The sequence below is a fragment of the Pteronotus mesoamericanus genome, unplaced genomic scaffold (assembly GCF_021234165.1).
Source record: "Pteronotus mesoamericanus isolate MK-2021 breed Mesoamerican mustached bat unplaced genomic scaffold, CSHL_Meso_final contig_181, whole genome shotgun sequence".
Taxonomy (NCBI): domain Eukaryota; kingdom Metazoa; phylum Chordata; class Mammalia; order Chiroptera; family Mormoopidae; genus Pteronotus; species Pteronotus mesoamericanus.
The window spans coordinates 1,250,054-1,267,235 of NW_026555077.1; the positions used below are offsets into that span (position 1 = coordinate 1,250,054).

The 17,182-nt window shown below is 42.8% G+C and overlaps 1 pseudogene; it reads left to right on the forward strand.

The window, feature by feature from the left end:
* Positions 1-592: 592 nt before the first annotated feature.
* LOC129065591 (dipeptidase 2-like) lies at positions 593-9,580 on the forward strand (annotated as a pseudogene).
* The last annotated feature ends 7,602 nt before the right edge of the window (positions 9,581-17,182 follow it).

Genomic DNA, 17,182 nt, shown 5'->3' on the forward strand with positions numbered 1-17,182 from the left:
CCAAAACTTTCACGTTGCCTGAAAGGACATTCCCATGTGAGGTACCTAGACTTATAAGACCTTCCCCTCAAAAGCGGATCCTTGGGTTCAGCTTCGACGTGGCTCCTAAAATGAACCCAGTAAAAACTGGGGCAGGACTGACGGAAACTGATGAGTACTTTCCTGTAGGGCATGTATGTATATTCACGTTTGTATGTTCATCACAGGAAAGACTGAGAAAATGCTGTTCTCCTCTACGAATCCACCCTTACATCTATAGACTCAACAAATATTTATTGGGCTCCTGTGCTTGTTGCTTGGGGTCTGTGGGTCAATGAGGTGACTGACACTCCTCCCCCCAAAGCATCCACAAACAAAAGAAAGAGGAAAATAATTCAATAATATTATTTCAAATAATTGTAATTGCTGTCAAGAACAGTAACGTAGGATAAGAGGACAGAGTAATGAGAGGGTGATAGTTTACACAAGGTGGTCAGGAAGGCTTCCCTGAGGAGGTGAATCTTCAGTGGAGATGTGATGTGTCACGTGAGGAGCTAGAGGAAGAGTATCCTTGGAGGACGACGCGGAAAATGCACAGATCCTGAGATAACGAATGAGGCCACCTCTTCCAGGACCAGCAGAAACACCCGTGTGGCCGAGGAAAAAGAGAAAAGAAGGAAGATGTGATGGACGAAGTCAATGTGGGCCAGACCCTAGTGCACCGTGGGCACCAAGGTGAGGAGTGGGTTTGTTCTTAAGGGCGATGGGAAGTCATGGGAAGGCTTTAAAGAGGGGAGAGGAGCGATCCGATGTAGAGGACAGAAAGGTCACTCTGACTTCTGCGTGCCATGGCAGCGAGCGCTGGCAGTTATCAGTGGAATGTGGCAGCAGTTAAGGGGACAGTTGGTCCTGGGGAGTGGGGGAGGAGGAATCCCAGCAGAAAAGAGCTAGCCCAGGCTTTGGGCCTGTGTCCCAGGCACACTTGCCCCAGCAGCCCAGAAGGGGGAGCTATCAGCCGCTTGGAGCCTTTCCCACCAGGATGAAACCACCCACTCTGTGGACAGCGCAATCGTCCTCAGGGGCCGCAGCAGCAAGATGGTTGCTCCACCCCCGACACAGGCCCTCAAGGTAGGGGAAGGTCCTGATCAATTAAGAAGTTTCCCCAACCTGAGCTAGGGAACGCAGGCACATGCTCTGGGGCTCCCAGGGAGATGCCACTGTGGGCCTCAGCTAACCCACAAAGACACCGAATGCCTCTGCCTGCGGTGACCACCCCCCACCGCCCACCCCTGGAGAGTAGAACCTTCGTATCTATCCCTGATGCCTGCGGTGACTGAGGCTGATTCTGGTAATTGGCAGAGTCAGGTGGGTTGGCTGGAGGCAAGCAGACTCACACACGCCTAGGATCGCAGGAAAACAAGAGCTTCTCAGCACTCACACCAGTCCTACTGAATACATTTGTAGGATAGGGTCTGGACGTGCGCACTTTTAAAAGCTTCTCATAGCTACCCGTTTGTAGGAAGTGCAAGGGACAGACAAACACAGGAAATGACACCATGGGATGCAATCAGCAAATTCTAAGCAAAACTGAAGGACAAATGATATGATCTTTTTTTTTAACAAATAAATTGCAAGGAAGAACTTTTTGTGAAGCTGGCAGAGTAGGTAAATGCTGTGCTCACCTGCCCCCAGTATTACATCAGAATTCCAAATATATTGCATAACACCCCCACCGCCACCACCCTTGAGATTGGCCAGTAAGACTAGCTAAACAAGAGTCCTACAGAATTAAGGATATTCAGAAGACGTCACATTGTTACTGGTAGGTGAGTTGGAGAAGTGGAAGAAGCAGACTCCACACTCACAGTGTGGCAGTTGAGAAATGGTGGTGGGGGGGTATCTGGCTTCAGTGGTCCCCCCTCCAAGAGTGAGGTGTCCCGGCCCCACTGGAAGCTCCTCAGCCCAGGGTCCTGCGCCAGGGAGAGAATTCCCTCTAACTTCTGGCTGTGAAAAGCGGCAGGGATTGTGACTGAGTGAAATTGAGGACTGCTTGCTGGTGTCCCAGGTGTTCCACATAAGGAGCTAGTGCATGGATTTACTCAGTGACTGCTCTGAGCCACCGTGCTGGGCAGCAGCTTAAAAAGCACCAGGGACATGCAGGGAGGCACTGCATTATTTGGCTTCAGAAGGAGGGCTGGAGGAGCAGCTTTCTCTCACGCAGAAGTGTAGGCAGAAGTCATTGACTCTTCGTTGACCCTCCCCCACCCAGCTTGAATTCTTATCCATAATCACTTTAAATGTAAATAGCCTAAAGCCTTCAGTCAAAAGACTAGCTTCCATTGATACACAAATGGGTAGAGAAAGGGTGGTACATGTGTACATTTGAATGTTACTCAACCATGGAAAATAATTGAAATCTTGCCATCTGCAACATGGATGGACTGAGGATTTAGTATGCTTAGTGACATAAATCAGACAGAGAAAGACGAGCACCATATAATTCACTTAATTCACTTACATGTGTAATTTAAAACACAAAAGAACTCATACATACAGAGAATTAATTGATGATTGTTAGATGGGAGGATAGGTTAAAAAAGTGAAGGGATAAGTAAGAAAGTGCCAGTTTTAAAATTAGTCAAGGAGATGTAAATTGCATCTATGGAATATGATCAATAATAATGTAATAATTGTATATGGTGTCAGAGGGGTACTAGACTTATGAAGATCACTGTGTAAGATTTATAAATGTCTAATCACAATATTGTACACCTGAAACTAATATAATATTGCGTGTCAATTGTAACTAAAAGTAAAAACATTTTTTAAAGAATTGAAAGGAAGGAAAAAGAGCAACCTATGGATTCATGATGCAAAGAGATCTGATCAGATCGCTGGGAAGAGCAGGGAGAGGCCATAGGAAGAGGTGCCTAAGCAATGGTAAACAGTCTAGGATGGGATTGGCTGAGAAGCTCTACGCTTCTGGGGTGCGTGGAATTATGGGCCAGAAGATTTAAAATAAAAGGGGGGCAGAGACTGGCTCTGGGCCTTTCTTCCTCAGGAATGCCAGGATGACTGTGCTGCAGCTGCCTGCGTTTCCCAAAGGACAGTATTTTGGGTGGGAAGGAACCCTGAGCACAGCTTAGGATCAGGCTGGCCTGGCAGAGGGTGGCAGGGTTATTGTTCTTTGGGTGTGCTGGAAGTGAGGGGCTCTGAGGCAGAAGCTTTCCATCCTTACAAAACAGTGTAGCTTTTATGTCTTATGTTTTAGTTTGTAAACTAAACCTATAGAAATATGATAATTAAAAACTAACATGGGAAATGTTAGGGGAACTCAGGAGTTAAAGATTTTAGCCTTATTTGATAGGCTTAAGTGACTAATGTATGTACAAAGCTGTTATTCCAAAACTGTGTAGCTTTTGAATCAAGACTTCTTTCCTTTGTCTCCAAACCTTGCCTCTGGAATTTTGCCTAGAGGGTGGCGGCAGACAGCAAGACCCCACTTGCTGTTCAGTAATATTAATATAATGACCAAATGCAATGTGCATGGGGTGGTCTTATCCATATTATAATTCAAATCAATTATTTAAAAATCAAACATTCATGGAAATTTGAACATGATAAATAATTTATGATATTAAGGAAATATTGTTGACTTTTAGAGGTACCATAGTACCTCTAAAATGTAGTATGGAGGTGAAATTAATCTGCCTGTACTTATTTATTTATTTTTCTTTCTTATTGAATTTATTTTGGTGACACTGGTTAACAAAATTATGCAGGTTTCAGGTGCACAATTCCACAACACATCATCCGCACACTGTATTGTGTGTTCACCACCCCAAGTCAAGTCTCCTTCCATCACCATATATCTCCCCTATACCCTCCTCCACCTCCCCATACCATGCTTGCCTCCCGCCCACAATCACCACACTGTTGTATGTATCCTTGGCTTTTTTTTCTTTTTTCTTAATCTTCACATCCAGTTCCCCCATCCCCAACAGCTGTCAGCCTGTTCTCTATGAGCCTGTCACTATTTTGCTTGTTAGTTCATTTTGTTCATTAAATTCCACATATGCATGAAATCATATGGTACTTGTTTTTCTCTGGTTGGCTTATTTCGGTTAGAGTAACGTTCTCCAGGTCACCCATGCTGCCTCAAAGGATAATATTTCCTTGTTTTTTTTTTATGGCCAAGTAGTATTCCATTATATAAATGCACCACAGCTTTTTTATCCCCTCATCTACTGATGGACGCTTGGGTGTTGCTAAATCTTGGCTAGTGTAAATATTGCTGTAATAAACATAGGGGTACATATATTCTTTCAAATTTGTGTTTCAGATTTCTTTGGATAAATTCCCAGAAGTGGAATCGCTGGGCCATAAGCCCAAAATCTGTTCACCAGTGGGTGTGGGTATTCACATGCTTCTGAGTGTATAAGACTTTGGGTGTGTCTAACATTTCTGTGACTGGCTTTGAATAGTCACCTCAAGGCCATTGCCAAGATTGCCAGCCTAAGGACTGAAGATGAATGCTACAGAAAATTTGCTGCCTGGCTAATCTACAAAGATGGTGCCCACCTTCTCTGGCTAAACACAGCCTATCTATGTTGGAAGAGTTTCACCCAAGTCCTGGGATGTTAGACATTTTGTCCCTGAAGGAAAACTAAAACACCTCAAAAAGGTAAATGTCCCCTTCTCATTCCTTCCTTAGTAGCTGCCACTTATTTGTCTGGACTTCCTGCCCTTCTCTTCCTCATTTTTTATAGGCCCTGCTTCCTGTTTATCCACCAAATGCACAGTATTAGACTGGAGAACAGCAAATCCGAGTTTGTCTCCACTCAGCTGCAAGAGTGGGTGTGGGGGCCACTGTCCATCAATAGGGGGAAGGGGTGGGGAGTGGTAAGGGAGCCAGATCTGAGTTTCGGTGCACATGTCACATAGAGCAGAGTCCTGGGGGACTCACATTCTGCAGTGGAGCTGTCTAGAGAACCCTCCAGCTACAGTAGGCAGGGAGTAGACTCACCTCCAGTACAGAGCTTTCAGTTTGTCCTTCCTCCTGGCTAATAGGCACTGCGCAACATCAAGTGCACAATCTCTCAAGTATACCCAAGCTAGGAACATGTACCCTCCTGGATAGCCCAAGACCTTTAATCCCTCTGGAAGCGTTTGGCTCACTTCTTTTGGGGGGAGGCTTTGAGGGTCTTCAGTCCTCATACTTAAGTCACTGTCCTTGCACTGGTCACTCCTATTACCTGGGAATGTTATAAAGATGGAGTAACTCCAGGGGTTGTCAAGGTTCAGAGCAGAAACTTGAGGTGCTGGGGATGAAGGAGTTTGGGCACAGATCAAGAAGCCTCTCAGCTTTTGTGATAGGGTGCATCCCCCACGTACATGTGAGGGTGAGGGAGGAAGTTCTTGGAGGAGACAGCTAAGGTAAGGGCCTGAATTTGGGAATGGGGTAAGGCCTCCTGAGCAAGGATGAGAACTTAGCCCTCAAGGTTTCTGGGAGAACTAGAGGCAGAAGAGCTACAGGATAAGGCAAGTATAACCACAAAACCCAAGTGCCAGGCCTTCCTTTAGGCCCCATACTTCTGACCTCAACAAGGCAGGGATTTCCATGCTGACAGAGGAGGGATCCTGGCCAGCAAGTCAGTCAGCAGCTCTAGGATAAATGTTGTTGGGATCAAAGGCTCTGCTGCCATGGGAATGACTCATTTCCTTCCACTCAAATAGCCTCCTTTGTCACCTCCTCCCTGATGGGAATGACCTAGCCCAAGACGCAGAGTGTCCTAGTACACTCTGTGCAATAATGTGGGGTAGGAAATGCTTGGGCCTACCTAAGCCTAATGAAGTCCACCGATTTGTTCCTGATCTGGCCTTGCCTTGACCTCCTTCCAGCTATAATGACTTGCCCCTGGTCCCAAGGTTACCATAACCAGCTACAGGATGTTTATCTGCACAATTTCAGCCGTGGCCAGACCAGCCTGGACAATCTTAGAGATGAGCTAGCCGGTGCACAGATACCCCAAGGACAAACAAGGCAGCACTGGCTTCTGGAGAATGTGGGGGAATTTGGGAGCTCTAGAGACCTCAGTAAGTTAGTCCCATGGGAACTCATTTACCAGAGTGATCCCAAAAAGTGCCATGCCATGGATGTTGGGGACTACAGGGACCATGGTAAACCAGCTTGGTGGACATCCAGGTACCATGGAACAAGCTGTTTATTACATGTGGCCTCTCAGCCCACTGGGTGAAATGCAGGTTGTGAAGACTATGAAAGGAGGAGCTCTAATGCAGCCCCTGCCTAAGCCAGTCCTTGGCCTTCCCCCAGTTCTGGTCAGCCTACATCCCATGCCAGACCCAGGAATGGATGCCCTACACCTCACTCAGGAGCAAATTGACCTCATCCACAGTGTGTGTACTTTCTGTTTTAAGTTGGAGCTGATGACCTCAGTTAAAGGTAGGGAGGCTGCTGGGATGGTGGTAGGAATTTGATCGAGCTACCCCAGCCCTTAAAAGTGATCACCTGACCTATCTTTCTCCAGCTCTGAAGAGTACCCAGAAATTGGCTTGCCTCATTGCTGTGGAGGGTAGCCACTCATTGAACAGTAGGCTCTCCAACTTGCATACATTTTATATGCTGGCTGTGCACTACTTGATGCTCACCCATACCTGCAACACACCCTGGTGAGAACAGTGCAGATGGCAGGGCAGACTGAGGCAGGAATCTGCACAAGATTCCACTGAGACCCAGACCACAATTTACTTCTGGGGTCTGCCACTCATCCTGGAATGGTGAGGGAAGCTGGGTTCACAGAGAAAGACTGGATCCTCAGCAGGGTCTTTCTATGCTAGACACAACTTAGCTTTGGTTCCTGCTCTTGCTCTAAGGGGCTGTAGAGATAGAGGGTTCAGTAGTGCCTCTAGGCTCTTGTGGCCAAATCATGGCCAACCATCAGGCTGTCTCCTGGCCGTCCTGCAGGGCAGAGAGGTCAGCTACAGCATCCATCCCTTCTACAACAATGTGAGCAGGCTGACAAGCTTTGGTGAGGTGAGAACCCTGTTTCCATACCTTGCCCCACATATATGTACACACCTCACTTTTTCCCTATAAATAAATGCACATACATGTTTACCCCTAATTCCTTCTCCCCAACCTGTCCTTGCAGAAGGTGGTGGTGGAAATGAATCTCTTGAGCATAGTGGCAGACTTTTCCCAGGTCTCAGACACCATGGCATAATGCATGATCTCCCACTCGACTGCCCAGGGAGTGTACAAGAATCCTGATGATATCCTGCAGCTTCTGGTGAGAGACTGCCTTGGCACTTGAACCCAAAACAAGAGGTTCAAACCAGGAACCCTTGAACCTGAGCCTCAGCTCCCTTAGCTTCCTCAAACCCCTGGCTGACCACCTGCTCCACAAACTCACAGTCCACAGGCCTGAACTCTGGAACCCAGTGCAGGGTTCTAAGTGGTAAATACTCCTTCAGATCCTTAAATCAAGGACCAAGACACCACCAACACCAGGGCTGAGATTCCTTCTTTCACACAAGCCAGAGAGATGAAGTCTCCCTTGACTTCATAGGAGCCCAGGGGGTGAACAGGCAGCTGGTTGTGCTGGAAAGGGGAAGCAAGATGAATGCTTATTTGTCCACACATGCAGAAGAAGAACGGTGGCACTGCAATGGTGTCCTTGTTTGCGAGGGTGCTGCTGTGTGAATTGTTAGCCAGCGTGTCCACTGTGGCAAGATAAGCCCCACCCTGAGTTCTGTTAGCAGTTCTGATTTAGACCTGAAGCTTTTTGGGGTGACCTCAGAATAGATCATACATTTGACATACCCATTGGCAGTAGGTACAATTTCCTCCAAAACCAAAAATGGACAGTACATAGCACCTTGGAGCCACATAGAACTAGAGTCACAGAGTGGGTAGTGCAATATTGATGGTTGCAAGGAAGGCAGTCAAATGCAAAGCTTTGGTGCTTCTGTAGGGGCTTCCAAAGCACCCTGCCCCTGCCTCTGACCAAGGGACTGGGAAGCCCCTTAGTTCTCTGTGTTCTCTATCAGTTGTACTCTCTCATCCTTCACACACATGGAAAAGAGCACCTGTGTGCTCTCAGGGAGACTTGAGGCAGGGTAAATCCTGATGTGAAATGGCCCAAACTGGTGGGCCTTCTATAGGGCAAAGTGTAGGGATCTACTACAAATCTGAAGTCGATTCTAGAGCCAGCTAGGATCACATCAGATCAAAGCTAAGGGCTCTCAAGTTGGCACACTGGACACCAGACCATGAAGTAATTGGCCTGCATGGCCCACAAGCTGCAAGAAAAAGAATCAGCAGAGGCCAGTCTCCACTCCTCACCCTTGCCCTGGAAGCCCCACATTGCCTAACTCTCCATCCCCATGATCACTTTGATCACATCAGAGCAGTTATTGGATCCAAGTTCGTCAGTGTTGGCAGAGATTTTGATGGCACTGGCCAGCGAGTGCCTCCCTATGGCTTGACTAGGGCTAGCTGTGCAGCTGTGGGACCTTCTCAGTCTCCATGCCCACCACAACATGGTCCTCATGGCCTTCGGGCCTTGACCACAGCTGCAGGTCTGCTGGCCCACCTGGCACCTCCTCTCCCAGGGTCTGTTTCCTCGTCTCTCTTGTCTAGTTGTGGCCCATTGGCCCCACTCTAGGTCATCATATTTGGCTAAACCACTAGAGAGAGCTCATGTGCCTAGCACGTGCACCCACCCCCAGTGCCTGCAGACCCACTGCCTCTGAGCAAACTTTTAGCAAAGTCTGGTACAGGCTGACCATGTTCTTTGCTTGCAGTTGGGCCTATGCATGCAGGGGTTCAAGCCAGTTCTTAAAAAGCTTTTCTTTTTATATATAGAGGAAAAAATTACATTCAGTGAAAGGCATGGATCTTAACAGTACAAGTCAAATGAGTCTGATGAATGTCCAAGAAGGTTTTGCATCTAAAACATGAAGAGCAGGGATGAATTGTTCACTCTTACCCAGTCTCCATTTCCCATGTCTGACCAGGGCTTGGGTTCAGTGGACCCTGGACTCCCAGGGCTGTGGTTCTGAGTCAGAACCAGGGAACAGGCCTGGGATTCAAAAGTTGGTTGCCTGGAAGCCATTCAATTTCCCTGAGGAACTGTGTACACATACCCGGTACTGATAGAGGATTTGCTGAGTTGAGGCTGAAGTAAGCAAGAACTGTAGAGTGTCCTGTGAGGAAACCTTTTGCAGGTCTTCAGGCTGGTAGAACAGGTACTTGGGCTGGGCAAAGAGTAGCTGGGGAGTCTGAACAAGAGTGTCTGTGAGGGTTGCTGACCACCAACTGCTGCTTCCAGCTACCTGAGGAAAACAAGAAACCAAGACCCTTAGAGGACAAGTTCCCGGATAAGCAGCTGGGCAGCTCCTGCTTCTCTGTCCTCCCACAACTGCATCGGAAACAGTATCTGGCTCCAGAACAGAAATTAACTGGGACTCCTATGCTTGGACACCCAAGTTGTCATCTAAAAAGTCATTCTCAAAATCATCCCCCCACATAGCCCTAAATTTCACAATCATTGCTGGCTTCTCAGTCGTCATTCCGTGACTCTAGTGACCCAGCTAATCCTGGGAAGCTGTGAACACACAAAGTTCCCCCTTCATGCAGAAACAAACATTTCCTGAAAATAAATAGTTTAGACTGAAGCCAGGCATGGACATCCTTCTCTGTGGAGGGTCTGATGCCACAGGCTCCCAGTGCTGGTGATGTGTGGTAGACCCTGCAGTGCAGCCACCAAGTTACTCAAGGAAGACCTGCTGGTAACAGCCTGAGAAAACCAGGTGATTGAACTCAGCGTTGGAAGAAGACAGTGGGTGACCCTGGGAATGAGGATGGGCCCTGCTTTGGGTTCCCTCTGAGTAGCTCACCTCAGTCCCATCCTGATCTGCTGACCACTACCTGGGAATCTTTCAGGGAATTCTAGTTCACATTCCCAAGAAGGGAACCTGCCTGGATTACAAATGACATTTGTCTCTATTTGGATAGTGCCCCGCATGTCAGGACACGTAGAGGTCCATGGCCCTCCAATGGCAGGACTGCCCTGGTATGGGCCCCCCACTTCCTGGCCCCCCAGGGATATCCTCTTTGAGAGGCGCAGGCTACCTTAGGCAACAATACCACCTTACCCCCAGGCTATTAATAGTAATAACAACAGCACTAATAATGGCCAAAATTGAGTGACTACAGTAGGAGTTAATAATCATAGCTAAAAATAATAAAGATGATACAATGACTAATAAAAATAATAATTAATAATGAGTTTATGCATATCCCATAACTAAGTGATTTCACCCAAGGGATGTATCTAAGAGGAATGCATGCATACACTCCCCCAAAGGCATATGATATAATATTTATGGCAGTACTATTCATATTGACCTCAAATGGTGCATTTCAAAGTCAAACTTCAAAGAGCCAAAGACAGAAGATCATCTTAAAAGAAGTCATATTTTTAAAAAATCACATTAACCTGATGAATGAAAGTAACTACCAAAGTTGAAGACTGTGCAGTGAAAATATTCTTCAAAAATGAAGGAAAATAAATGCACTTTCACTCCTGAAAACAAAATAGTCCCTTCTTTCGTTGTACTCTCTTATCTCTGCCTTATTATACAGAACTAAATAAAACCAGTTGACAGTTTCACCATTTGATCTAGAAAGCTGTTTGCAAAGTATCAAATTAATTAGGTATGTTTTTATCTATTGTGATGATTAATTTAACGTGTCAACTTAGCTAGATTATGGTACCCACTTGTTTGGTCAAACAGCAGTCTAGATGTTGCTATGAAGGAATTCTGTAGATGTGATTAACATTTAGGTCTGTGGACTCTGAGTAAAATAGATTACCCTCCATAATACAGAAAGACCTCATTTAATCAACTGTGGGCCTTAAGAGCAAAGACTGAGGAATCCACAGGAAGCAATCTGCCTCACCATTGCAGCATAGAAGCTCTGTCTGAGATTCCAGGCTTCCGGGCTGCATTGCAGATTTTGGACACTGACTATAACATAACATCAACTTTTACCTACATTCCAGCCTGCCTGCCCATCCTAAAAATTGCAGGCTAGTCGGCCCCCCACCGCCAATCATAATTATGTGGGCCAATTCCTTAAAATCAATCTCTCCCACATATATTCTAGGGTAAAGGATAATTTACTGTGTCTGCCCCTCCTAAAACCAAAAGAGAGTCACAATGTCTAGTGAGGGTGTTTGGATTATGGAAGTGACATAGTCCTCTCATGGGTGTGCTAATCTGGTTTATTTACCAAATGATCCAAAACGCAGTAGTTTTGAGTGGGGCCCAGTATAAAAGGAGGTTCTACACCAGGTATAGGTTGCTGTGTAAACTGCTGTACCACATGTACATGATCTGGCAGATCTGACACTGCTTAAATATCTGAGGCAGATAAAGATTCTGTTTGGACACACATGCAGGGCTCTATAGTTGATTTGCAGTGCAGGTCCTTATCATTTGGGGCAAAGCCCTGCCATCCTTTATTCATAACCACTTTTATTTCGAGAAACAGCTTTGGGCTTGGTATTAGGCCTTAGGAGAGACGATGTTTACCTGTGAGCCTTGTACCATGTAACTTGAGCTTTCCATCAATAACTGAATGCTTTCTGACTCACAAAGCTATAATTTGGGTGTGCATAGCAGCATTCCATCCTCAAATGGAAGTGGTATATATGTAATTCGACCTGAGCAGGCCCTGATTCCATAAGAAAGTTATGTGAAAAAGTGTCCCCAGTGTACACAGCCCTGACTCCTGTTACATTAATGTCTCTCTCCCAGCCTGCATCTGTATTCATTTACTATTATGATTATATTATCTATAACATACACAGTAATATAGTGTGTATAGTGTGGCTAATAATGAAGACAGCAGGCATTTCTTATCATTTTTATAGATTTATTTTAGTATTTCAATATTTACTATGATACCTGTTTTTGTTTGTGGTAACCATTTTTAAGCAATGGCTACCTCAGTATACAATGCCATTTCTGTCATAGTCAGAATTCATGGGTCCAGGGATAAGTATATAAATGACATATCACTACTCACTATTACTGCTTGTGATTCATTAGCAAAGTTTTTGTTCCCTGTTCCTGTAACCTTATGCTCTGCTTATCCAGAGGTGATAATCTAAAAGGAGGCATGCTTCCACCAGTAAACACAACAATGATTCCATTGATCTGGAAGTTAAAACATGCTACTCAGTCACTTTGAGCAACTCATTCCTCTGAATCAACAGGCAAATAAAGGAGTTCTTATTTTGGCTGGGATGATAGATTCTGACTGCCAAGGGCAAATTGGACTGCTAGTTCACAATAAAAAGAAATAAGAGGCAAATAGAGATATGTCTGGAATACAAGATATCCTCTAAACTGTCTCTTAGTACTACCATGCCTTGTGAATAATGTTAATGAAAACCTTCATCAACCCAAGCTAGGCAGAAATGAAGGTTTGAGTTACTTGCTAGATTAATAATGATGACCAGCTGAGATGCTTGATGAGGGCAAAGGGAATACATAATACGTAATGGAAAAAAAATCTATCATAAACCCCAGCTACAACCACATAACCAGTTACAGAAAGGAGGCCTACAATTGTTATAAGTATTTGAACCTCATTTTATTATAGATATGTTTGTGTGTATACACGCATGTGCATACTCAGAGAAATAGATAAAATATAGTTTTTTTCCTTCTCATCTCCTTACCATACAACATATGACATACTAACTTTACAGTATAAGTTAAGTACCATTAACTTTATCTTAATATTTAAGTTACAGGATATCAAGCAGAAGAGTGAACGAAACCCAAACACTCTGCAACTTCTTCTGGGGAGTTAGTGTGTTTTTGTTGTACACAGACTAGTTCTGTCATGCTATGCAGACCCTGTTATTGTCTTTATTTTGAGACTAAAGATGGTTTAAACAGGTGTATATCATTCTCAAGTTTACAAGGGTGACCTGTGATGGTTATAGTGCTAGTTATTTGGTTAAAGATTCTAGGTAATTATATGCAGGTATGTTTTTTAGATATGATTAATATATAAATCAGTAAATTTTGAGTAAAACAGATTATCTGTTATCATATGGGTAGGTCTCATCCATTTGGGTGAAGCTCTTAAGGGCAAAGGGCGGAGTTTCCCAAAAAGGACACAAATCTATCTCAAGATAATGACAGAACAGTCCTGCCTGAGACCACAGCCTGTGGGACTGCCCTGCAGGTTTCAGCCTCAAGATTGATTTTGGTGGCTTAAGACATGAACCATTTTATTATCTCATTGTTCTGTGGGTTGACTGAGGGAGGTCAGGCGAGTGATTTGTCGTTCCACATAATGTCAGCCAGGTCCTCACACATAATTGCATGTAATTTTAAGAAGAAACTGGCCAATGTTTGTGTTCAGTTTTGGCCATATGAGTTTGAGGTGCTTTTATGATATCACAGTTGAGTCAATGTACAAATGATACTTAAGCCATAAATACAAAATACTTGTGTTGACGTATTTACTGTCGCTGCGCAGAACAGGAATGACAAGGAATCCCACTGATGCAGTTGTCTGCAGCACCAAGGCAAACATTTTGCAATGGAACTCCTAGTAAAAAACAAAACAAAACAAAACATTTTTTGTGGAAGCCCATGCGGCTGCACATAACTGCCTGGGAAAGACCGATGGATTCTTACTCCCTTTTGTCTTTCAAAGCTCCTGTCCGGAGCTCTCACTGGAAACATGGCAATTGCATTCCAGTATGTGGAAGTGAAGCAGTATGGCAAACACAGAGATCTTTCCAAAGCCATGATAATGGAGAAAACATAGGAGAGAGTGGTGATAAATCCCATTTTGAGCTCAGATAACCCTTTTGTCTACCTTAAAGGTATCTGTCTTTTCAAAGTTTTATTTTATACTAGGCTATAAGGTCATATTTTTATTTGCTTTCTCAACAATTGCTCTCTTTTTATAGTTGTGTCTATATCTAACGAGAGAGAGAGAAGGGGTAAAAAGCAAAATGAGGCCAATAGCAATCCCAATTTGAGCAGTCTTAACATGAGGTTAGAACATTAGCAAAATATACTGTAGAAGACAAGAGCTGAGTAGAGAATTTGGAAGTTCAATTCTACCGCATAGAGGCCAATCACTATAAGGGATGGGGAGTGAGGCAATGTACAGTTTAATGACTTATTCTATTAATCAAACAACGGTCAATGCTCAACGTATTTCAGTCTGTCAGTGCATAGTGTATTGCTGAGGGGCAAATGGTCATTTCCCCACACCTGTTTGACATTCATTTTACATGCCTTAAGCCTACACAGACCTCACAGAGCTGCTCAGACTGTTCTTTATTTTAAAACAGAGCTGTATACATATTTCTGAAATAGCACTTTCAGACTTTTACTATTTATCCATATGTATGTTTCTTTCTTTAGACAAGAGCTCTTTAAGGGTAGAGATCATGATTTTTTAAAACATTTTGGTGAGCTCAATTTAGAATAGCAGGATCTAGAGTGGAAATAGTTAACCCATGGCAAAAAACCAGCTTCAAGAATTGGACTAACCAGCTTAGAGTAAGAAGAAAGGGGAGATAAAAAGAGAAGATGAGAGAAATTCAGGCTGTGCTTGTGTGTGTGTGTGTGTGTGTGTGTGTGTGTGTGTAGAACAGGAAAGTGACAATTTCAAGCTGCACAAACTATCTGAGCTCATCGCTGGAAAGGCATGGTCTTTTACAGGAAATTAGACTGGATTCACATTTAAAGAATCATTTCCAACTTAAGAAATGTACAAGCACTTCCTCTGCTGGCCATAACTGGGCATTCCATCCTCCACGCTCTTTCCCAACACAAAACACTCAATTGCGTCTACTGACTATATCCTCCTATGTTTTGTTATATGTTAAAACTCATGCTTTTATGGTTCACATAGTTAGACTCTATTTTCTTCATGCCTGTAGTCTAGGTGTCCTAAAGTAAGTAGAAGTTCTAATGGATGTCCAACCATCTTAATCACTTGTCCCAGATGAGCACTTCATAACATTCCAACTCAAAAAGAATTAGATTTCAGTTTTTAAAGCACTAAGCTGAACATGTATAAATTGTAGGTGAGGCACCATAGGTTGATGACTTTGATAAAAGTATTTCACAGGACAGAAAAAATGATGTTTTTCCCCAAGACTCACAGAAAACAAATGACAAAGAATAAACACATGTGAACAAACAGTTTTGAAAAATACATGTTACAGTGTTGTAAAAAAACTCTCTTTGATAGACTTTCAGGAAAGTATATACAGGGTAGGGTTCTTTTTTCAGAAGCAATCAGTATAAAGTATGGTATTTAAGATAATTAAGAGATCAGTTTCAAATAAATTCAAATTTTCCAGCAAATTTCTTTTCTTTTAATTCAAGTGACCTTTACAAGTGGCAAGACAGAGAATGAGCCTGTAAGCCACTTTGATTTAGTGGTATAAGAGCTCTGATTTGTAAAGAAAGTATAATAAATGTACTTTTTGATGACATTAATGTATATTTACATATTTATGCTAATATTTGTTCTTCATAATCACATACAAATATACAGAACTAATAGTGTTTTTAAAACTCAGAAGGTCATTTCCAAAACTATTCTTTATATATAATACAAATGTCATCAATAGTGTATTGTTGACATGTTAATATAAATATACACATAATAATATTAATACAATATTATACATGTATGCCCTATTTAATTTTTATGAGTTGGAAAAGCCTTGGTAATGTGATTTCCTGGACATCTAGAGAAACCCAATGTTGTACTCCACAGTATTTCTATGATTCTCTAACTCTGATGGGGATTTAATATGGCGTCTCTACCTGACTTGTTCTTCTATCTGTCTTTTTTCTTTCTACCATTTCTCCCAACTGCTGTGCTTCAGAGTGGAGAAGCTCCTGAACATGGACACGAAGCCAGACTCCAAATGTAACATATAACTTTTACATGCACCAAGCAACGTGAGTTTACTGAGACTAATTGATAACAAAAATATATATATATTTATAAATATATAAAAATTAGGCTGTCTTCCCTGTTCTTGTCACTATATATCAGATTAACACACCTTACAGATGGGAAACTGGGAGAAGCCTCTTTAGAAGAAGTCTTATTAGGTCAGTAAGATGTGATTATACGAAAAAGAAAAGCCCTACTGCCATTTTCTATAGATTAATTCTACCATTACATTTTCTCTTAAAAAAATAAAGAAGAAAGTATGAACACATTAACCCAGCTATCCAGCCTTTAAAATTGCGAATGATATAGTTCAATAACATTCATATTCCCAAGAGCTTCTTCTTACCTAAGATCATTGCAGTTTTCCATTTTGCACAACAGATAATTGTGCAACATGAGATACTTTTAATTTTTTGGCCTTGCATTTTCATTTTAAAAGTAAATTTTTTTAAATTCTACTAATAAAATTGACTCACTAATTTTTCATTGATAACAGCTATATTAAGTACACCATGATCTTATGATGTTAATAACAACCAAGTAAATTGCATGAGTTGAGAGAAAATTTCTGTTATATCTGATGGAGGAGACTCTAGGCAGTATTATATAGCAAACGCCTCAAAAGGAACGTATGTTAAGTGTTTGGGGAACACAGAACAATGCAACAGCACAGGATGTGAGGGGAAAGGCAAAAAGTGATGTCAGAGAGGTAGTCCTGGGCAATGTCACTAAGTCCCAGTAGAAGTCCCGGTGAGGATTTGAATGTTCAGTGTAATTGGAAGTCATGAGAAGAATGAAAGTGGGAGAATGTCATGATCAGATTAATTAAAGATTAATTTTAGACAAATGCCTTCAAAAACATTATTTCAGAGTAAGATATATAGATATCGATGTATTAAAATGCATTTTCTGACAATTTTTTTAATTTTACATTTGAACATGTAAAATATGGAGAAAATAGGTTGGAGTATGAGCATCAAAAACAAAGGTACCTAAATGAGCACCCTTTAACAAGAATTACTGCTGACCTTTTAAAATCTTTGGCATACTACTGATATTTAGTCCTACGATAATATTGTAAGTCTTTCAGCTAAAATGCAGTCTTATGATATTTATGTTAAGATAATTAAAATTAGTTTTATTTTGATATGATTGTAT